Below are 17,747 nucleotides of genomic sequence, written 5' to 3' on the forward strand. Positions count from 1 at the left end.
AGCAGTTGGAATTGGGCCTAAACAGTGTGGTAAGTTTTTAGGTGATGGCTATTGTGTCTGTTTGACCTCTTCCAAATGTCTGTACTGGCAATAAAAAAAAGTTTCCAATTTAAATAGCTAGAGAATAAAAACAATTTGCCAGTAATGGAAAAAATCCTACAGCACCGGGTGTTCCCATGTGGTCTCCCACCCAAGTACTAACCAGGCCCAACACTGCTTAGCTTCCAAGATCAGACGAGATTGGGCGTATCCAATGTGGTATGGCTGTAGGTGAAATACAATCACTTTTTTGCCCTCTTCTACTTCTATAACCAGGTAAGCTAATAAAAAAGTTTCCTAACAGTTTTGGCTTACTGAAAAAAATCATGTGTTGGTAATGTAAAAATACCTACAGGACATGATATAAGCAGGTGGTCTCAAATTAATCTACTAAAGAGGCTCAACACTGTTTAGCTGCCAAAAGCAGTTGGAATTGGGCCGAAACAGTGTGGTAAGTTTTTAGGTGATGGCTATTGTGTCTGTTTGACCTCTTCCAAATGTCTGTATCGGCAATAAAAAGAAAAAGTTTCCAATTTAAATAGCTAGAGAATCAAAACAATTTGCCAGTAATGGGAAAAAACCTACAGCACCTGGTGTTCCCATGTGGTCTCCCACCTAAGTACTAACCAGGCCCAACACTGCTTAGCTTCCAAGATCAGACGAGATTGGGCGTATCCAATGTGGTATGGCTGTAGGTGAGATACAGGCACTTTTTTGCCCTCTTCTACTTCTATAACCAGGTAAGTTAATAAAAAAGTTTCCTAACTGTATTGGCTTACTGAAAAAAATCATGTGTTGGTAATGTAAAAAGACCTACATGACATGATATAAGCAGGTGGTCTCAAATTAATCTACTAAAGAGGCTCAACACTGTTTAGCTGCCAAAAGCAGTTGGAATTGGGCCGAAACAGTGTGGTAAGTCTTTAGGTGATGACTATTGTGTCTGTTTGACCTCTCCCAAATGTCTGTATCGGCAATAAAAAGAAAAAGTTTCCAATTTAAATAGCTAGAGAATAAAAACAATTTGCCAGTAATGGGAAAAAACCTACAGCACCTGGTGTTCCCATATGGTCTCCCACCCAAGTACTAACCAGGCCCAACACTGCTTAGCTTCCAAGATCAGGCGTATCCAATGTGGTATGGCTGTAGGTGAGATACAGGCACTATATTGCCCTCTTCTACTTCTATAACCAGGTAAGCTAATAAAAATGTTTCCTAACTGTTTTGGCTTACTGAAAAAAATCATGTGTTGTTAATGTAAAAAGACCTACAGGACATGATATAAGCAGGTGGTCTCAAATTAATCTACTAAAGAGGCTCAACACTGTTTAGCTGCCAAAAGCAGTTGGAATTGGGCCTAAACAGTGTGGTAAGTTTTTAGGTGATGGCTATTGTGTCTGTTTGACCTCTTCCAAATGTCTGTACTGGCAATAAAAAAAAGTTTCCAATTTAAATAGCTAGAGAATAAAAACAATTTGCCAGTAATGGAAAAAAATCCTACAGCACCGGGTGTTCCCATGTGGTCTCCCACCCAATTACTAACCAGGCCCAACACTGCTTAGCTTCCAAGATCAGACGAGATTGGGCGTATCCAATGTGGTATGGCTGTAGGTGAGATACAAGCACTTTTTTGCCCTCTTCTACTTCTATAACCAGGTAAGTTAATAAAAAAGTTTCCTAACTGTATTGGCTTACTGAAAAAAATCGTGTGTTGGTAATGTAAAAAGACCTACAGGACATGATATAAGCAGGTGGTCTCAAATTAATCTACTAAAGAGGCTCAACACTGTTTAGCTGACAAAAGCAGTTGGAATTGGGCCTAAACAGTGTGGTAAGTTTTTAGGTGATGGCTATTGTGTCTGTTTGACCTCTTCCAAATGTCTGTATCGGCAATAAAAAGAAAAAGTTTCCAATTTAAATAGCTAGAGAATCAAAACAATTTGCCAGTAATGGGAAAAAACCTACAGCACCTGGTGTTCCCATGTGGTCTCCCACCTAAGTACTAACCAGGCCCAACACTGCTTAGCTTCCAAGATCAGACGAGATTAGGCATATCCAATGTGGTATGGCTGTAGGTGAGATACAGGCACTTTTTTGCCCTCTTCTACTTCTATAACCAGGTAAGTTAATAAAAAAGTTTCCTAACTGTATTGGCTTACTGAAAAAAATCATGTGTTGGTAATGTAAAAAGACCTACATGACATGATATAAGCAGGTGGTCTCAAATTAATCTACTAAAGAGGCTCAACACTGTTTAGCTGCCAAAAGCAGTTGGAATTGGGCCGAAACAGTGTGGTAAGTCTTTAGGTGATGGCTATTGTGTCTGTTTGACCTCTCCCAAATGTCTGTATCGGCAATAAAAAGAAAAAGTTTCCAATTTAAATAGCTAGAGAATAAAAACAATTTGCCAGTAATGGGAAAAAACCTACAGCACCTGGTGTTCCCATATGGTCTCCCACCCAAGTACTAACCAGGCCCAACACTGCTTAGCTTCCAAGATCAGACGAGATTGGGCGTATCCAATGTGGTATGGCTGTAGGTGAGATACAGGCACTTTTTTGCCCTCTTCTACTTCTATAACCAGGTAAGTTAATAAAAAAGTTTCCTAACTGTTTTGGCTTACTGAAAAAAATCATGTGTTGGTAATGTAAAAAGACCTACATGACATGATATAAGCAGGTGGTCTCAAATTAATCTACTAAAGAGGCTCAACACTGTTTAGCTGCCAAAAGCAGTTGGAATTGGGCCGAAACAGTGTGGTAAGTCTTTAGGTGATGACTATTGTGTCTGTTTGACCTCTCCCAAATGTCTGTATCGGCAATAAAAAGAAAAAGTTTCCAATTTAAATAGCTAGAGAATAAAAACAATTTGCCAGTAATGGGAAAAAACCTACAGCACCTGGTGTTCTCATATGGTCTCCCACCCAAGTACTAACCAGGCCCAACACTGCTTAGCTTCCAAAATCAGATGAGATTGGGCGTATCCAATGTGGTATGGCTGTAGGTGAGATACAGGCACTTTTTTGCCCTCTTCTACTTCTATAACCAGGTAAGCTAATAACAATGTTTCCTAACTGTTTTGGCTTACTGAAAAAAATCATGTGTTGGTAATGTAAAAAGACCTACAGGACATGATATAAGCAGGTGGTCTCAAATTAATCTACTAAAGAGGCTCAACACTGTTTAGCTGCCAAAAGCAGTTGGAATTGGGCCTAAACAGTGTGGTAAGTTTTTAGGTGATGGCTATTGTGTCTGTTTGACCTCTTCCAAATGTTTGTACTGGCAATAAAAAAAAGTTTCCAATTTAAATAGCTAGAGAATAAAAACAATTTGCCAGTAATGGAAAAAATCCTACAGCACCGGGTGTTTCCATGTGGTCTCCCACCCAAGTACTAACCAGGAACAACACTGTTTAGCTTCCAAGATCAGACGAGATTGGGCGTATCCAATGTGGTATGGCTGTAGGTGAAAAACAAGCACTTTTTTGTCCTCTTCTACTTCTATAACCAGGTAAGCTAATAAAAAAGTTTCCTAACAGTTTTGGCTTACTGAAAAAAATCATGTGTTGGTAATGTAAAAAGACCTACAGGACATGATATAAGCAGGTGGTCTCAAATTAATCTACTAAAGAGGCTCAACACTGTTTAGCTGCCAAAAGCAGTTGGAATTGGGCCGAAACAGTGTGGTAAGTTTTTAGTTGATGGCTATTGTGTCTGTTTGACCTCTTCCAAATGTCTGTATCGGCAATAAAAAGAAAAAGTTTCCAATTTAAATAGCTAGAGAATCAAAACAATTTGCCAGTAATGGGAAAAAAACCTACAGCACCTGTTGTTCCCATGTGGTCTCCCACCTAAGTACTAACCAGGCCCAACACTGCTTAGCTTCCAAGATCAGACGAGATTGGGCGTATCCAATGTGGTATGGCTGTAGGTGAGATACAGGCACTTTTTTGCCCTCTTCTACTTCTATAACCAGGTAAGTTAATAAAAAAGTTTCCTAACTGTTTTGGCTTACTGAAAAAAATCATGTGTTGGTAATGTAAAAAGACCTACATGACATGATATAAGCAGGTGGTCTCAAATTAATCTACTAAAGAGGCTCAACACTGTTTAGCTGCCAAAAGCAGTTGGAATTGGGCCGAAACAGTGTGGTAAGTCTTTAGGTGATGACTATTGTGTCTGTTTGACCTCTCCCAAATGTCTGTATCGGCAATAAAAAGAAAAAGTTTCCAATTTAAATAGCTAGAGAATAAAAACAATTTGCCAGTAATGGGAAAGAACCTACAGCACCTGGTGTTCTCATATGGTCTCCCACCCAAGTACTAACAAGGCCCAACACTGCTTAGCTTCCAAAATCAGACGAGATTGGGCGTATCCAATGTGGTATGGCTGTAGGTGAGATACAGGCACTATTTTGCCCTCTTCTACTTCTATAACCAGGTAAGCTAATAAAAATGTTTCCTAACTGTTTTGGCTTACTGAAAAAAATCATGTGTTGGTAATGTAAAAAGACCTACAGGACATGATATAAGCAGGTGGTCTCAAATTAATCTACTAAAGAGGCTCAACACTGTTTAGCTGCCAAAAGCAGTTGGAATTGGGCCTAAACAGTGTGGTAAGTTTTTAGGTGATGGCTATTGTGTCTGTTTGACCTCTTCCAAATGTTTGTACTGGCAATAAAAAAAAGTTTCCAATTTAAATAGCTAGAGAATAAAAACAATTTGCCAGTAATGGAAAAAATCCTACAGCACCGGGTGTTTCCATGTGGTCTCCCACCCAAGTACTAACCAGGCCCAACACTGTTTAGCTTCCAAGATCAGACGAGATTGGGCGTATCCAATGTGGTATGGCTGTAGGTGAAATACAAGCACTTTTTTGTCCTCTTCTACTTCTATAACCAGGTAAGCTAATAAAAAAGTTTCCTAACAGTTTTGGCTTACTGAAAAAAATCATGTGTTGGTAATGTAAAAAGACCTACAGGACATGATATAAGCAGGTGGTCTCAAATTAATCTACTAAAGAGGCTCAACACTGTTTAGCTGCCAAAAGCAGTTGGAATTGGGCCGAAACAGTGTGGTAAGTCTTTAGGTGATGACTATTGTGTCTGTTTGACCTCTCCCAAATGTCTGTATCGGCAATAAAAAGAAAAAGTTTCCAATTTAAATAGCTAGAGAATAAAAACAATTTGCCAGTAATGGGAAAAAACCTACAGCACCTGGTGTTCCCATATGGTCTCCCACCCAAGTACTAACCAGGCCCAACACTGCTTCGCTTCCAAGATCAGACAAGATTAGGCATATCCAATGTGGTATGGCTGTAGGTGAGATACCGGCACTATTTTGCCCTCTTCTACTTCTATAACCAGGTAAGCTAATAAAAATGTTTCCTAACTGTTTTGGCTTACTGAAAAAAATCATGTGTTGGTAATGTAAAAAGACCTACAGGACATGATATAAGCAGGTGGTCTCAAATTAATCTACTAAAGAGGCTCAACACTGTTTAGCTGCCAAAAGCAGTTGGAATTGGGCCTAAACAGTGTGGTAAGTTTTTAGGTGATGGCTATTGTGTCTGTTTGACCTCTTCCAAATGTCTGTACTGGCAATAAAAAAAAGTTTCCAATTTAAATAGCTAGAGAATAAAAACAATTTGCCAGTAATGGAAAAAATCCTACAGCACCGGGTGTTCCCATGTGGTCTCCCACCCAAGTACTAACCAGGCCCAACACTGCTTAGCTTCCAAGATCAGACGAGATTGGGCGTATCCAATGTGGTATGGCTGTATGTGAAATACAATCACTTTTTTGCCCTCTTCTACTTCTATAACCAGGTAAGCTAATAAAAAAGTTTCCTAACAGTTTTGGCGTACTGAAAAAAATCATGTGTTGGTAATGTAAAAATACCTACAGGACATGATATAAGCAGGTGGTCTCAAATTAATCTACTAAAGAGGCTCAACACTGTTTAGCTGCCAAAAGCAGTTGGAATTGGGCCGAAACAGCGTGGTAAGTTTTTAGGTGATGGCTATTGTGTCTGTTTGACCTCTTCCAAATGTCTGTATCGGCAATAAAAAGAAAAAGTTTCCAATTTAAATAGCTAGAGAATCAAAACAATTTGCCAGTAATGGGAAAAAACCTACAGCACCTGGTGTTCCCATGTGGTCTCCCACCTAAGTACTAACCAGGCCCAACACTGCTTAGCTTCCAAGATCAGACGAGATTGGGCGTATCCAATGTGGTATGGCTGTAGGTGAGATACAGGCACTTTTTTGCCCTCTTCTACTTCTATAACCAGGTAAGTTAATAAAGAAGTTTCCTAACTGTATTGGCTTACTGAAAAAAATCATGTGTTGGTAATGTAAAAAGACCTACATGACATGATATAAGCAGGTGGTCTCAAATTAATCTACTAAAGAGGCTCAACACTGTTTAGCTGCCAAAAGCAGTTGGAATTGGGCCGAAACAGTGTGGTAAGTCTTTAGGTGATGACTATTGTGTCTGTTTGACCTCTCCCAAATGTCTGTATCGGCAATAAAAAGAAAAAGTTTCCAATTTAAATAGCTAGAGAATAAAAACAATTTGCCAGTAATGGGAAAAAACCTACAGCACCTGGTGTTCCCATATGGTCTCCCACCCAAGTACTAACCAGGCCCAACACTGCTTAGCTTCCAAGATCAGACAAGATTAGGCATATCCAATGTGGTATGGCTGTAGGTGAGATACCAGCACTATTTTGCCCTCTTCTACTTCTATAACCAGGTAAGCTAATAAAAATGTTTCCTAACTGTTTTGGCTTACTGAAAAAAATCATGTGTTGGTAATGTAAAAAGACCTACAGGACATGATATAAGCAGGTGGTCTCAAATTAATCTACTAAAGAGGCTCAACACTGTTTAGCTGCCAAAAGCAGTTGGAATTGGGCCTAAACAGTGTGGTAAGTTTTTAGGTGATGGCTATTGTGTCTGTTTGACCTCTTCCAAATGTCTGTACTGGCAATAAAAAAAAGTTTCCAATTTAAATAGCTAGAGAATAAAAACAATTTGCCAGTAATGGAAAAAATCCTACAGCACCGGGTGTTCCCATGTGGTCTCCCACCCAAGTACTAACCAGGCCCAACACTGCTTAGCTTCCAAGATCAGACGAGATTGGGCGTATCCAATGTGGTATGGCTGTAGGTGAAATACAATCACTTTTTTGCCCTCTTCTACTTCTATAACCAGGTAAGCTAATAAAAAAGTTTCCTAACAGTTTTGGCGTACTGAAAAAAATCATGTGTTGGTAATGTAAAAATACCTACAGGACATGATATAAGCAGGTGGTCTCAAATTAATCTACTAAAGAGGCTCAACACTGTTTAGCTGCCAAAAGCAGTTGGAATTGGGCCGAAACAGCGTGGTAAGTTTTTAGGTGATGGCTATTGTGTCTGTTTGACCTCTTCCAAATGTCTGTATCGGCAATAAAAAGAAAAAGTTTCCAATTTAAATAGCTAGAGAATCAAAACAATTTGCCAGTAATGGGAAAAAACCTACAGCACCTGGTGTTCCCATGTGGTCTCCCACCTAAGTACTAACCAGGCCCAACACTGCTTAGCTTCCAAGATCAGACGAGATTGGGCGTATCCAATGTGGTATGGCTGTAGGTGAGATACAGGCACTTTTTTGCCCTCTTCTACTTCTATAACCAGGTAAGTTAATAAAAAAGTTTCCTAACTATTTTGGCTTACTGAAAAAAATCATGTGTTGGTAATGTAAAAAGACCTACATGACATGATATAAGCAGGTGGTCTCAAATTAATCTACTAAAGAGGCTCAACACTGTTTAGCTGCCAAAAGCAGTTGGAATTGGGCCGAAACAGTGTGGTAAGTCTTTAGGTGATGACTATTGTGTCTGTTTGACCTCTCCCAAATGTCTGTATCGGCAATAAAAAGAAAAAGTTTCCAATTTAAATAGCTAGAGAATAAAAACAATTTGCCAGTAATGGGAAAAAACCTACAGCACCCGGTGTTCCCATATGGTCTCCCACCCAAGTACTAACCAGGCCCAACACTGCTTAGCGTCCAAGATCAGACGAGATTGGGCGTATCCAATGTGGTATGGCTGTAGGTGAGATACAGGCACTATTTTGCCCTCTTCTACTTCTATAACCAGGTAAGCTAATAAAAATGTTTCCTAACTGTTTTGGCTTACTGAAAAAAATCATGTGTTGGTAATGTAAAAAGACCTACAGGACATGATATAAGCAGGCGGTCTCAAATTAATCTACTAAAGAGGCTCAACACTGTTTAGCTGCCAAAAGCAGTTGGAATTGGGCCTAAACAGTGTGGTAAGTTTTTAGGTGATGGCTATTGTGTCTGTTTGACCTCTTCCAAATGTCTGTACTGGCAATAAAAAAAAGTTTCCAATTTAAATAGCTAGAGAATCAAAACAATTTGCCAGTAATGGGAAAAAACCTACAGCACCTGGTGTTCCCATGTGGTCTCCCACCTAAGTACTAACCAGGCCCAACACTGCTTAGCTTCCAAGATCAGACGAGATTGGGCATATCCAATGTGGTATGGCTGTAGGTGAAATACCAGCACTTTTTTGCCCTCTTCTACTTCTATAACCAGGTAAGCTAATAAAAAAGTTTCCTAACAGTTTTGGCTTACTGAAAAAAATCATGTGTTGGTAATGTAAAAAGACCTACATGACATGATATAAGCAGGTGGTCTCAAATTAATCTACTAAAGAGGCTCAACACTGTTTAGCTGCCAAAAGCAGTTGGAATTGGGCTGAAACAGTGTGGTAAGTCTTTAGGTGATGACTATTGTGTCTGTTTGACCTCTCCCAAATGTCTGTATCGGCAATAAAAAGAAAAAGTTTCCAATTTAAATAGCTAGAGAATAAAAACAATTTGCCAGTAATGGGAAAAAACCTACAGCACCTGGTGTTCCCATATGGTCTCCCACCCAAGTACTAACCAGGCCCAACACTGCTTATCTTCCAAGATCAGATGAGATTGGGCGTATCCAATGTGGTATGGCTGTAGGTGAGATACAGGCACTATTTTGCCCTCTTCTACTTCTATAACCAGGTAAGCTAATAAAAATGTTTCCTAACTGTTTTGGCTTACTGAAAAAAATCATGTGTTGGTAATGTAAAAAGACCTACAGGACATGATATAAGCAGGTGGTCTCAAATTAATCTACTAAAGAGGCTCAACACTGTTTAGCTGCCAAAAGCAGTTGGAATTGGGCCTAAACAGTGTGGTAAGTTTTTAGGTGATGGCTATTGTGTCTGTTTGACCTCTTCCAAATGTCTGTACTGGCAATAAAAAAAAGTTTCCAATTTAAATAGCTAGAGAATAAAAACAATTTGCCAGTAATGGAAAATATCCTACAGCACCGGGTGTTCCCATGTGGTCTCCCACCCTAGTACTAACCAGGCCCAACACTGCTTAGCTTCCAAGATCAGACGAGATTGGGCGTATCCAATGTGGTATGGCTGTAGGTGAAATACAAGCACTTTTTTGCCCTCTTCTACTTCTATAACCAGGTAAGCTAATAAAAAAGTTTCCTAACAGTTTTGGCGTACTGAAAAAAATCATGTGTTGGTAATGTAAAAATACCTACAGGACATGATATAAGCAGGTGGTCTCAAATTAATCTACTAAAGAGGCTCAACACTGTTTAGCTGCCAAAAGCAGTTGGAATTGGGCCGAAACAGCGTGGTAAGTTTTTAGGTGATGGCTATTGTGTCTGTTTGACCTCTTCCAAATGTCTGTATCGGCAATAAAAAGAAAAAGTTTCCAATTTAAATAGCTAGAGAATCAAAACAATTTGCCAGTAATGGGAAAAAACCTACAGCACCTGGTGTTCCCATGTGGTCTCCCACCTAAGTACTAACCAGGCCCAACACTGCTTAGCTTCCAACATCAGACGAGATTGGGCGTATCCAATGTGGTATGGCTGTAGGTGAGATACAGGCACTTTTTTGCCCTCTTCTACTTCTATAACCAGGTAAGTTAATAAAAAAGTTTCCTAACTATTTTGGCTTACTGAAAAAAATCCTGTGTTGGTAATGTAAAAAGACCTACATGACATGATATAAGCAGGTGGTCTCAAATTAATCTACTAAAGAGGCTCAACACTGTTTAGCTGCCAAAAGCAGTTGGAATTGGGCCGAAACAGTGTGGTAAGTCTTTAGGTGATGACTATTGTGTCTGTTTGACCTCTCCCAAATGTCTGTATCGGCAATAAAAAGAAAAAGTTTCCAATTTAAATAGCTAGAGAATAAAAACAATTTGCCAGTAATGGGAAAAAACCTACAGCACCTGGTGTTCCCATATGGTCTCTCACCCAAGTACTAACCAGGCCCAACACTGCTTAGCGTCCAAGATCAGACGAGATTGGGCGTATCCAATGTGGTATGGCTGTAGGTGAGATACAGGCACTATTTTGCCCTCTTCTACTTCTATAACCAGGTAAGCTAATAAAAATGTTTCCTAACTGTTTTGGCTTACTGAAAAAAATCATGTGTTGGTAATGTAAAAAGACCTACAGGACATGATATAAGCAGGCGGTCTCAAATTAATCTACTAAAGAGGCTCAACACTGTTTAGCTGCCAAAAGCAGTTGGAATTGGGCCTAAACAGTGTGGTAAGTTTTTAGGTGATGGCTATTGTGTCTGTTTGACCTCTTCCAAATGTCTGTACTGGCAATAAAAAAAAGTTTCCAATTTAAATAGCTAGAGAATAAAAACAATTTGCCAGTAATGGAAAAAAATCCTACAGCACCAGGTGTTCCCATGTGGTCTCCCACCCAAGTACTAACCAGGCCCAACACTGCTTAGCTTCCAAGATCAGACGAGATTGGGCGTATCCAATGTGGTATGGCTGTAGGTGAGATACAAGCACTTTTTTGCCCTCTTCTACTTCTATAACCAGGTAAGCTAATAAAAATGTTTCCTAACTGTTTTGGCTTACTGAAAAAAATCATGTGTTGGTAATGTAAAAAGACCTACAGGACATGATATAAGCAGGTGGTCTCAAATTAATCTACTAAAGAGGCTCAACACTGTTTAGCTGCCAAAAGCAGTTGGAATTGGGCCTAAACAGTGTGGTAAGTTTTTAGGTGATGGCTATTGTGTCTGTTTGACCTCTTCCAAATGTCTGTACTGGCAATAAAAAAAAGTTTCCAATTTAAATAGCTAGAGAATAAAAACAATTTGCCAGTAATGGAAAAAATCCTACTGCACCGGGTGTTCCCATGTGGTCTCCCACCCAAGTACTAACCAGGCCCAACACTGCTTAGCTTCCAAGATCAGACGAGATTGGGCGTATCCAATGTGGTATAGCTGTAGGTGAAATACAATCACTTTTTTGCCCTCTTCTACTTCTATAACCAGGTAAGCTAATAAAAAAGTTTCCTAACAGTTTTGGCTTACTGAAAAAAATCATGTGTTGGTAATGTAAAAATACCTACAGGACATGATATAAGCAGGTGGTCTCAAATTAATCTACTAAAGAGGCTCAACACTGTTTAGCTGCCAAAAGCAGTTGGAATTGGGCCGAAACAGTGTGGTAAGTTTTTAGGTGATGGCTATTGTGTCTGTTTGACCTCTTCCAAATGTCTGTATCGGCAATAAAAAGAAAAAGTTTCCAATTTAAATAGCTAGAGAATCAAAACAATTTGCCAGTAATGGGAAAAAACCTACAGCACCTGGTGTTCCCATGTGGTCTCCCACCTAAGTACTAACCAGGCCCAACACTGCTTAGCTTCCAAGATCAGACGAGATTGGGCGTATCCAATGTGGTATGGCTGTAGGTGAGAGACAGGCACTTTTTTGCCCTCTTCTACTTCTATAACCAGGTAAGTTAATAAAAAAGTTTCCTAACTGTATTGGCTTACTGAAAAAAATCATGTGTTGGTAATGTAAAAAGACCTACATGACATGATATAAGCAGGTGGTCTCAAATTAATCTACTAAAGAGGCTCAACACTGTTTAGCTGCCAAAAGCAGTTGGAATTGGGCGGAAACAGTGTGGTAAGTCTTTAGGTGATGACTATTGTGTCTGTTTGACCTCTCCCAAATGTCTGTATCGGCAATAAAAAGAAAAAGTTTCCAATTTAAATAGCTAGAGAATAAAAACAATTTGCCAGTAATGGGAAAAACCTACAGCACCTGGTGTTCCCATATGGTCTCCCACCCAAGTACTAACCAGGCCCAACACTGCTTAGCTTCCATGATCAGACGAGATTGGGCGTATCCAATGTGGTATGGCTGTAGGTGAGATACAGGCACTATTTTGCCCTCTTCTACTTCTATAACCAGGTAAGCTAATAAAAATGTTTCCTAACTGTTTTGGCTTACTGAAAAAAATCATGTGTTGGTAATGTAAAAAGACCTACAGGACATGATATAAGCAGGTGGTCTCAAATTAATCTACTAAAGAGGCTCAACACTGTTTAGCTGCCAAAAGCAGTTGGAATTGGGCCGAAACAGTGTGGTAAGTTTTTAGGTGATGGCTATTGTGTCTGTTTGACCTCTTCCAAATGTCTGTACTGGCAATAAAAAAAAGTTTCCAATTTAAATAGCTAGAGAATAAAAACAATTTGCCAGTAATGGAAAAAATCCTACAGCACCGGGTGTTCCCATGTGGTCCCCCACCCAAGTACTAACCAGGCCCAACACTGCTTAGCTTCCAAGATTAGACGAGATTGGGCGTATCCAATGTGGTATGGCTGTAGGTGAAATACAAGCACTTTTTTGCCCTCTTCTACTTCTATAACCAGGTAAGCTAATAAAAAAGTTTCCTAACAGTTTTGGCTTACTGAAAAAAATCATGTGTTGGTAATGTAAAAAGACCTACAGGACATGATATAAGCAGGTGGTCTCAAATTAATCTACTAAAGAGGCTCAACACTGTTTAGCTGCCAAAAGCAGTTGGAATTGGGCCGAAACAGTGTGGTAAGTTTTTAGGTGATGGCTATTGTGTCTGTTTGACCTCTTCCAAATGTCTTTATCGGCAATAAAAAGAAAAAGTTTCCAATTTAAATAGCTAGAGAATCAAAACAATTTGCCAGTAATGGGAAAAAACCTACAGCACCTGGTGTTCCCATGTGGTCTCCCACCTAAGTACTAACAAGGCCCAACACTGCTTAGCTTCCAAGATCAGACGAGATTAGGCGTATCCAATGTAGTATGATTGTAGGTGAGATACAGGCACTTTTTTGCCCTCTTCTACTTCTATAACCAGGTAAGTTAATAAAAAAGTTTCCTAACTGTATTGGCTTACTGAAAAAAATCATGTGTTGGTAATGTAAAAAGACCTACATGACATGATATAAGCAGGTGGTCTCAAATTAATCTACTAAAGAGGCTCAACACTGTTTAGCTGCCAAAAGCAGTTGGAATTGGGCCGAAACAGTGTGGTAAGTCTTTAGGTGATGACTATTGTGTCTGTTTGACCTCTCCCAAATGTCTGTATCGGCAATAAAAAGAAAAAGTTTCCAATTTAAATAGCTAGAGAATAAAAACAATTTGCCAGTAATGGGAAAAAACCTACAGCACCTGGTGTTCCCATATGGTCTCCCACCCAAGTACTAACCAGGCCCAACACTGCTTAGCTACCAAGATCAGACGAGATTAGGCATATCCAATGTGGTATGGCTGTAGGTGAGATACAGGCACTTTTTTGCCCTCTTCTACTTCTATAACCAGGTAAGTTAATAAAAAAGTTTCCTAACTGTTTTGGCTTACTGAAAAAAATCATGTGTTGTTAATGTAAAAAGACCTACATGACATGATATAAGCAGGTGGTCTCAAATTAATCTACTAAAGAGGCTCAACACTGTTTTGCTGCCAAAAGCAGTTGGAATTGGGCCGAAACAGTGTGGTAAGTCTTTAGGTGATGACTATTGTGTCTGTTTGACCTCTCCCAAATGTCTGTATCGGCAATAAAAAGAAAAAGTTTCCAATTTAAATAGCTAGAGAATCAAAACAATTTGCCAGTAATGGGAAAAAACCTACAGCACCTGGTGTTCCCATGTGGTCTCCCACCTAAGTACTAACAAGGCCCAACACTGCTTAGCTTCCAAGATCAGACGAGATTAGGCGTATCCAATGTAGTATGATTGTAGGTGAGATACAGGCACTTTTTTGCCCTCTTCTACTTCTATAACCAGGTAAGTTAATAAAAAAGTTTCCTAACTGTATTGGCTTACTGAAAAAAATCATGTGTTGGTAATGTAAAAAGACCTACATGACATGATATAAGCAGGTGGTCTCAAATTAATCTACTAAAGAGGCTCAACACTGTTTAGCTGCCAAAAGCAGTTGGAATTGGGCCGAAACAGTGTGGTAAGTCTTTAGGTGATGACTATTGTGTCTGTTTGACCTCTCCCAAATGTCTGTATCGGCAATAAAAAGAAAAAGTTTCCAATTTAAATAGCTAGAGAATAAAAACAATTTGCCAGTAATGGGAAAAAACCTACAGCACCTGGTGTTCCCATATGGTCTCCCACCCAAGTACTAACCAGGCCCAACACTGCTTAGCTACCAAGATCAGACGAGATTAGGCATATCCAATGTGGTATGGCTGTAGGTGAGATACAGGCACTTTTTTGCCCTCTTCTACTTCTATAACCAGGTAAGTTAATAAAAAAGTTTCCTAACTGTTTTGGCTTACTGAAAAAAATCATGTGTTGTTAATGTAAAAAGACCTACATGACATGATATAAGCAGGTGGTCTCAAATTAATCTACTAAAGAGGCTCAACACTGTTTTGCTGCCAAAAGCAGTTGGAATTGGGCCGAAACAGTGTGGTAAGTCTTTAGGTGATGACTATTGTGTCTGTTTGACCTCTCCCAAATGTCTGTATCGGCAATAAAAAGAAAAAGTTTCCAATTTAAATAGCTAGAGAATCAAAACAATTTGCCAGTAATGGGAAAAAACCTACAGCACCTGGTGTTCCCATGTGGTCTCCCACCTAAGTACTAACAAGGCCCAACACTGCTTAGCTTCCAAGATCAGACGAGATTAGGCGTATCCAATGTAGTATGATTGTAGGTGAGATACAGGCACTTTTTTGCCCTCTTCTACTTCTATAACCAGGTAAGTTAATAAAAAAGTTTCCTAACTGTATTGGCTTACTGAAAAAAATCATGTGTTGGTAATGTAAAAAGACCTACATGACATGATATAAGCAGGTGGTCTCAAATTAATCTACTAAAGAGGCTCAACACTGTTTAGCTGCCAAAAGCAGTTGGAATTGGGCCGAAACAGTGTGGTAAGTCTTTAGGTGATGACTATTGTGTCTGTTTGACCTCTCCCAAATGTCTGTATCGGCAATAAAAAGAAAAAGTTTCCAATTTAAATAGCTAGAGAATAAAAACAATTTGCCAGTAATGGGAAAAAACCTACAGCACCTGGTGTTCCCATATGGTCTCCCACCCAAGTACTAACCAGGCCCAACACTGCTTAGCTACCAAGATCAGACGAGATTAGGCATATCCAATGTGGTATGGCTGTAGGTGAGATACAGGCACTTTTTTGCCCTCTTCTACTTCTATAACCAGGTAAGTTAATAAAAAAGTTTCCTAACTGTTTTGGCTTACTGAAAAAAATCATGTGTTGTTAATGTAAAAAGACCTACATGACATGATATAAGCAGGTGGTCTCAAATTAATCTACTAAAGAGGCTCAACACTGTTTTGCTGCCAAAAGCAGTTGGAATTGGGCCGAAACAGTGTGGTAAGTCTTTAGGTGATGACTATTGTGTCTGTTTGACCTCTCCCAAATGTCTGTATCGGCAATAAAAAGAAAAAGTTTCCAATTTAAATAGCTAGAGAATAAAAACAATTTGCCAGTAATGGGAAAAAACCTACAGCACCTGGTGTTCCCATATGGTCTCCCACCCAAGTACTAACCAAGCCCAACACTGCTTAGCTTCCAAGATCAGACGAGATTGGGCGTATCCAATGTGGTATGGCTGTAGGTGAGATACAGGCACTTTTTTGCCCTCTTCTACTTCTATAACCAGGTAAGTTAATAAAAAAGTTTCCTAACTGTTTTGGCTTACTGAAAAAAATCATGTGTTGGTAATGTAAAAAGACCTACAGGACATGATATAAGCAGGTGGTCTCAAATTAATCTACTAAAGAGGCTCAACACTGTTTAGCTGCCAAAAGCAGTTGAAATTGGGCCGAAACAGTGTGGTAAGTCTTTAGGTGATGACTATTGTGTCTGTTTGACCTCTCCCAAATGTCTGTATCGGCAATAAAAAGAAAAAGTTTCCAATTTAAATAGCTAGAGAATAAAAACAATTTGCCAGTAATGGGAAAAAACCTACAGCACCTGGTGTTCCCATATGGTCTCCCACCCAAGTACTAACCAGGCCCAACACTGCTTAGCTACCAAGATCAGACGAGATTAGGCATATCCAATGTGGTATGGCTGTAGGCGAGATACAGGCACTTTTTTGCCCTCTTCTACTTCTATAACCAGGTAAGTTAATAAAAAAGTTTCCTAACTGTTTTGGCTTACTGAAAAAAATCATGTGTTGTTAATGTAAAAAGACCTACATGACATGATATAAGCAGGTGGTCTCAAATTAATCTACTAAAGAGGCTCAACACTGTTTTGCTGCCAAAAGCAGTTGGAATTGGGCCGAAACAGTGTGGTAAGTCTTTAGGTGATGACTATTGTGTCTGTTTGACCTCTCCCAAATGTCTGTATCGGCAATAAAAAGAAAAAGTTTCCAATTTAAATAGCTAGAGAATAAAAACAATTTGCCAGTAATGGGAAAAAACCTACAGCACCTGGTGTTCCCATATGGTCTCCCACCCAAGTACTAACCAAGCCCAACACTGCTTAGCTTCCAAGATCAGACGAGATTGGGCGTATCCAATGTGGTATGGCTGTAGGTGAGATACAGGCACTTTTTTGCCCTCTTCTACTTCTATAACCAGGTAAGTTAATAAAAAAGTTTCCTAACTGTTTTGGCTTACTGAAAAAAATCATGTGTTGGTAATGTAAAAAGACCTACAGGACATGATATAAGCAGGTGGTCTCAAATTAATCTACTAAAGAGGCTCAACACTGTTTAGCTGCCAAAAGCAGTTGGAATTGGGCCGAAACAGTGTGGTAAGTCTTTAGGTGATGACTATTGTGTCTGTTTGACCTCTCCCAAATGTCTGTATCGGCAATAAAAAGAAAAAGTTTCCAATTTAAATAGCTAGAGAATAAAAACAATTTGCCAGTAATGGGAAAAAACCTACAGCACCTGGTGTTCCCATATGGTCTCACACCCAAGTACTAACCAGGCCCAACACTGCTTAGCTTCCAAGATCAGACGAGATTAGGCATATCCAATGTGGTATGGCTGTAGGTGAGATACAGGCACTTTTTTGCCCTCTTCTACTTCTATAACCAGGTAAGTTAATAAAAAAGTTTCCTAACTGTTTTGGCTTACTGAAAAAAATCATGTGTTGGTAATGTAAAAAGACCTACATGACATGATATAAGCAGGTGGTCTCAAATTAATCTACTAAAGAGGCTCAACACTGTTTAGCTGCCAAAAGCAGTTGGAATTGGGCCGAAACAGTGTGGTAAGTCTTTAGGTGATGACTATTGTGTCTGTTTGACCTCTCCCAAATGTCTGTATCGGCAATAAAAAGAAAAATTTTCCAATTTAAATAGCTAGAGAATAAAAACAATTTGCCAGTAATGGGAAAA

The 17,747-nt window shown here is 39.3% G+C and overlaps 33 non-coding genes and 5 pseudogenes across 33 annotated transcripts; all 38 read right to left on the minus strand.

The window, feature by feature from the left end:
* Window positions 1–153: 153 nt before the first annotated feature.
* Window positions 154–272, minus strand: LOC146031811 (5S ribosomal RNA). Its single transcript, XR_014457264.1, has one exon. It is a non-coding gene; the product is annotated as a 5S ribosomal RNA (ribosomal RNA).
* Window positions 273–617: 345 nt separating this feature from the next.
* LOC146030584 (5S ribosomal RNA) lies at window positions 618–736 on the minus strand. Its single transcript, XR_014456074.1, has one exon. It is a non-coding gene; the product is annotated as a 5S ribosomal RNA (ribosomal RNA).
* A 345-nt stretch (window positions 737–1,081) lies between these two features.
* Window positions 1,082–1,190, minus strand: LOC146028944 (5S ribosomal RNA; annotated as a pseudogene).
* Window positions 1,191–1,533: 343 nt separating this feature from the next.
* On the minus strand, window positions 1,534–1,652 carry LOC146034096 (5S ribosomal RNA). Its single transcript, XR_014459502.1, has one exon. It is a non-coding gene; the product is annotated as a 5S ribosomal RNA (ribosomal RNA).
* Window positions 1,653–1,997: 345 nt separating this feature from the next.
* On the minus strand, window positions 1,998–2,116 carry LOC146032813 (5S ribosomal RNA). Its single transcript, XR_014458230.1, has one exon. It is a non-coding gene; the product is annotated as a 5S ribosomal RNA (ribosomal RNA).
* A 345-nt stretch (window positions 2,117–2,461) lies between these two features.
* LOC146030681 (5S ribosomal RNA) lies at window positions 2,462–2,580 on the minus strand. Its single transcript, XR_014456172.1, has one exon. It is a non-coding gene; the product is annotated as a 5S ribosomal RNA (ribosomal RNA).
* A 345-nt stretch (window positions 2,581–2,925) lies between these two features.
* Window positions 2,926–3,044, minus strand: LOC146032024 (5S ribosomal RNA). Its single transcript, XR_014457473.1, has one exon. It is a non-coding gene; the product is annotated as a 5S ribosomal RNA (ribosomal RNA).
* Window positions 3,045–3,386: 342 nt separating this feature from the next.
* Window positions 3,387–3,505, minus strand: LOC146028620 (5S ribosomal RNA; annotated as a pseudogene).
* A 346-nt stretch (window positions 3,506–3,851) lies between these two features.
* Window positions 3,852–3,970, minus strand: LOC146031785 (5S ribosomal RNA). Its single transcript, XR_014457240.1, has one exon. It is a non-coding gene; the product is annotated as a 5S ribosomal RNA (ribosomal RNA).
* Window positions 3,971–4,315: 345 nt separating this feature from the next.
* Window positions 4,316–4,434, minus strand: LOC146034894 (5S ribosomal RNA). Its single transcript, XR_014460298.1, has one exon. It is a non-coding gene; the product is annotated as a 5S ribosomal RNA (ribosomal RNA).
* A 342-nt stretch (window positions 4,435–4,776) lies between these two features.
* Window positions 4,777–4,895, minus strand: LOC146034362 (5S ribosomal RNA). Its single transcript, XR_014459769.1, has one exon. It is a non-coding gene; the product is annotated as a 5S ribosomal RNA (ribosomal RNA).
* Window positions 4,896–5,240: 345 nt separating this feature from the next.
* Window positions 5,241–5,359, minus strand: LOC146035139 (5S ribosomal RNA). The gene has a single exon (XR_014460542.1). It is a non-coding gene; the product is annotated as a 5S ribosomal RNA (ribosomal RNA).
* A 342-nt stretch (window positions 5,360–5,701) lies between these two features.
* LOC146033481 (5S ribosomal RNA) lies at window positions 5,702–5,820 on the minus strand. The gene has a single exon (XR_014458890.1). It is a non-coding gene; the product is annotated as a 5S ribosomal RNA (ribosomal RNA).
* A 345-nt stretch (window positions 5,821–6,165) lies between these two features.
* Window positions 6,166–6,284, minus strand: LOC146030585 (5S ribosomal RNA). Its single transcript, XR_014456075.1, has one exon. It is a non-coding gene; the product is annotated as a 5S ribosomal RNA (ribosomal RNA).
* A 345-nt stretch (window positions 6,285–6,629) lies between these two features.
* Window positions 6,630–6,748, minus strand: LOC146034501 (5S ribosomal RNA). Its single transcript, XR_014459906.1, has one exon. It is a non-coding gene; the product is annotated as a 5S ribosomal RNA (ribosomal RNA).
* A 342-nt stretch (window positions 6,749–7,090) lies between these two features.
* On the minus strand, window positions 7,091–7,209 carry LOC146031813 (5S ribosomal RNA). Its single transcript, XR_014457266.1, has one exon. It is a non-coding gene; the product is annotated as a 5S ribosomal RNA (ribosomal RNA).
* Window positions 7,210–7,554: 345 nt separating this feature from the next.
* LOC146030586 (5S ribosomal RNA) lies at window positions 7,555–7,673 on the minus strand. The gene has a single exon (XR_014456076.1). It is a non-coding gene; the product is annotated as a 5S ribosomal RNA (ribosomal RNA).
* Window positions 7,674–8,018: 345 nt separating this feature from the next.
* On the minus strand, window positions 8,019–8,137 carry LOC146032404 (5S ribosomal RNA). Its single transcript, XR_014457841.1, has one exon. It is a non-coding gene; the product is annotated as a 5S ribosomal RNA (ribosomal RNA).
* Window positions 8,138–8,479: 342 nt separating this feature from the next.
* On the minus strand, window positions 8,480–8,598 carry LOC146031501 (5S ribosomal RNA). Its single transcript, XR_014456967.1, has one exon. It is a non-coding gene; the product is annotated as a 5S ribosomal RNA (ribosomal RNA).
* Window positions 8,599–8,943: 345 nt separating this feature from the next.
* Window positions 8,944–9,062, minus strand: LOC146030490 (5S ribosomal RNA). Its single transcript, XR_014455983.1, has one exon. It is a non-coding gene; the product is annotated as a 5S ribosomal RNA (ribosomal RNA).
* A 342-nt stretch (window positions 9,063–9,404) lies between these two features.
* LOC146031513 (5S ribosomal RNA) lies at window positions 9,405–9,523 on the minus strand. Its single transcript, XR_014456979.1, has one exon. It is a non-coding gene; the product is annotated as a 5S ribosomal RNA (ribosomal RNA).
* A 345-nt stretch (window positions 9,524–9,868) lies between these two features.
* On the minus strand, window positions 9,869–9,987 carry LOC146033121 (5S ribosomal RNA). Its single transcript, XR_014458531.1, has one exon. It is a non-coding gene; the product is annotated as a 5S ribosomal RNA (ribosomal RNA).
* A 345-nt stretch (window positions 9,988–10,332) lies between these two features.
* On the minus strand, window positions 10,333–10,451 carry LOC146034185 (5S ribosomal RNA). Its single transcript, XR_014459591.1, has one exon. It is a non-coding gene; the product is annotated as a 5S ribosomal RNA (ribosomal RNA).
* A 343-nt stretch (window positions 10,452–10,794) lies between these two features.
* On the minus strand, window positions 10,795–10,913 carry LOC146031349 (5S ribosomal RNA). Its single transcript, XR_014456816.1, has one exon. It is a non-coding gene; the product is annotated as a 5S ribosomal RNA (ribosomal RNA).
* Window positions 10,914–11,255: 342 nt separating this feature from the next.
* On the minus strand, window positions 11,256–11,374 carry LOC146034472 (5S ribosomal RNA). Its single transcript, XR_014459879.1, has one exon. It is a non-coding gene; the product is annotated as a 5S ribosomal RNA (ribosomal RNA).
* A 345-nt stretch (window positions 11,375–11,719) lies between these two features.
* On the minus strand, window positions 11,720–11,838 carry LOC146030587 (5S ribosomal RNA). Its single transcript, XR_014456077.1, has one exon. It is a non-coding gene; the product is annotated as a 5S ribosomal RNA (ribosomal RNA).
* Window positions 11,839–12,182: 344 nt separating this feature from the next.
* LOC146033240 (5S ribosomal RNA) lies at window positions 12,183–12,301 on the minus strand. The gene has a single exon (XR_014458650.1). It is a non-coding gene; the product is annotated as a 5S ribosomal RNA (ribosomal RNA).
* Window positions 12,302–12,643: 342 nt separating this feature from the next.
* LOC146034380 (5S ribosomal RNA) lies at window positions 12,644–12,762 on the minus strand. Its single transcript, XR_014459786.1, has one exon. It is a non-coding gene; the product is annotated as a 5S ribosomal RNA (ribosomal RNA).
* Window positions 12,763–13,107: 345 nt separating this feature from the next.
* Window positions 13,108–13,226, minus strand: LOC146028297 (5S ribosomal RNA; annotated as a pseudogene).
* A 345-nt stretch (window positions 13,227–13,571) lies between these two features.
* On the minus strand, window positions 13,572–13,690 carry LOC146033615 (5S ribosomal RNA). Its single transcript, XR_014459024.1, has one exon. It is a non-coding gene; the product is annotated as a 5S ribosomal RNA (ribosomal RNA).
* Window positions 13,691–14,035: 345 nt separating this feature from the next.
* Window positions 14,036–14,154, minus strand: LOC146028298 (5S ribosomal RNA; annotated as a pseudogene).
* Window positions 14,155–14,499: 345 nt separating this feature from the next.
* LOC146033617 (5S ribosomal RNA) lies at window positions 14,500–14,618 on the minus strand. The gene has a single exon (XR_014459026.1). It is a non-coding gene; the product is annotated as a 5S ribosomal RNA (ribosomal RNA).
* Window positions 14,619–14,963: 345 nt separating this feature from the next.
* LOC146028300 (5S ribosomal RNA) lies at window positions 14,964–15,082 on the minus strand (annotated as a pseudogene).
* A 345-nt stretch (window positions 15,083–15,427) lies between these two features.
* Window positions 15,428–15,546, minus strand: LOC146033618 (5S ribosomal RNA). Its single transcript, XR_014459027.1, has one exon. It is a non-coding gene; the product is annotated as a 5S ribosomal RNA (ribosomal RNA).
* Window positions 15,547–15,891: 345 nt separating this feature from the next.
* On the minus strand, window positions 15,892–16,010 carry LOC146031591 (5S ribosomal RNA). Its single transcript, XR_014457055.1, has one exon. It is a non-coding gene; the product is annotated as a 5S ribosomal RNA (ribosomal RNA).
* Window positions 16,011–16,355: 345 nt separating this feature from the next.
* LOC146034261 (5S ribosomal RNA) lies at window positions 16,356–16,474 on the minus strand. The gene has a single exon (XR_014459667.1). It is a non-coding gene; the product is annotated as a 5S ribosomal RNA (ribosomal RNA).
* Window positions 16,475–16,819: 345 nt separating this feature from the next.
* On the minus strand, window positions 16,820–16,938 carry LOC146031592 (5S ribosomal RNA). Its single transcript, XR_014457056.1, has one exon. It is a non-coding gene; the product is annotated as a 5S ribosomal RNA (ribosomal RNA).
* Window positions 16,939–17,283: 345 nt separating this feature from the next.
* LOC146035101 (5S ribosomal RNA) lies at window positions 17,284–17,402 on the minus strand. Its single transcript, XR_014460505.1, has one exon. It is a non-coding gene; the product is annotated as a 5S ribosomal RNA (ribosomal RNA).
* Window positions 17,403–17,747: the final 345 nt, after the last annotated feature.

The sequence above is a fragment of the Crinia signifera genome, chromosome 8 (assembly GCF_055691185.1).
Source record: "Crinia signifera chromosome 8, ASM5569118v1, whole genome shotgun sequence".
NCBI classification, from domain to species: domain Eukaryota; kingdom Metazoa; phylum Chordata; class Amphibia; order Anura; family Myobatrachidae; genus Crinia; species Crinia signifera.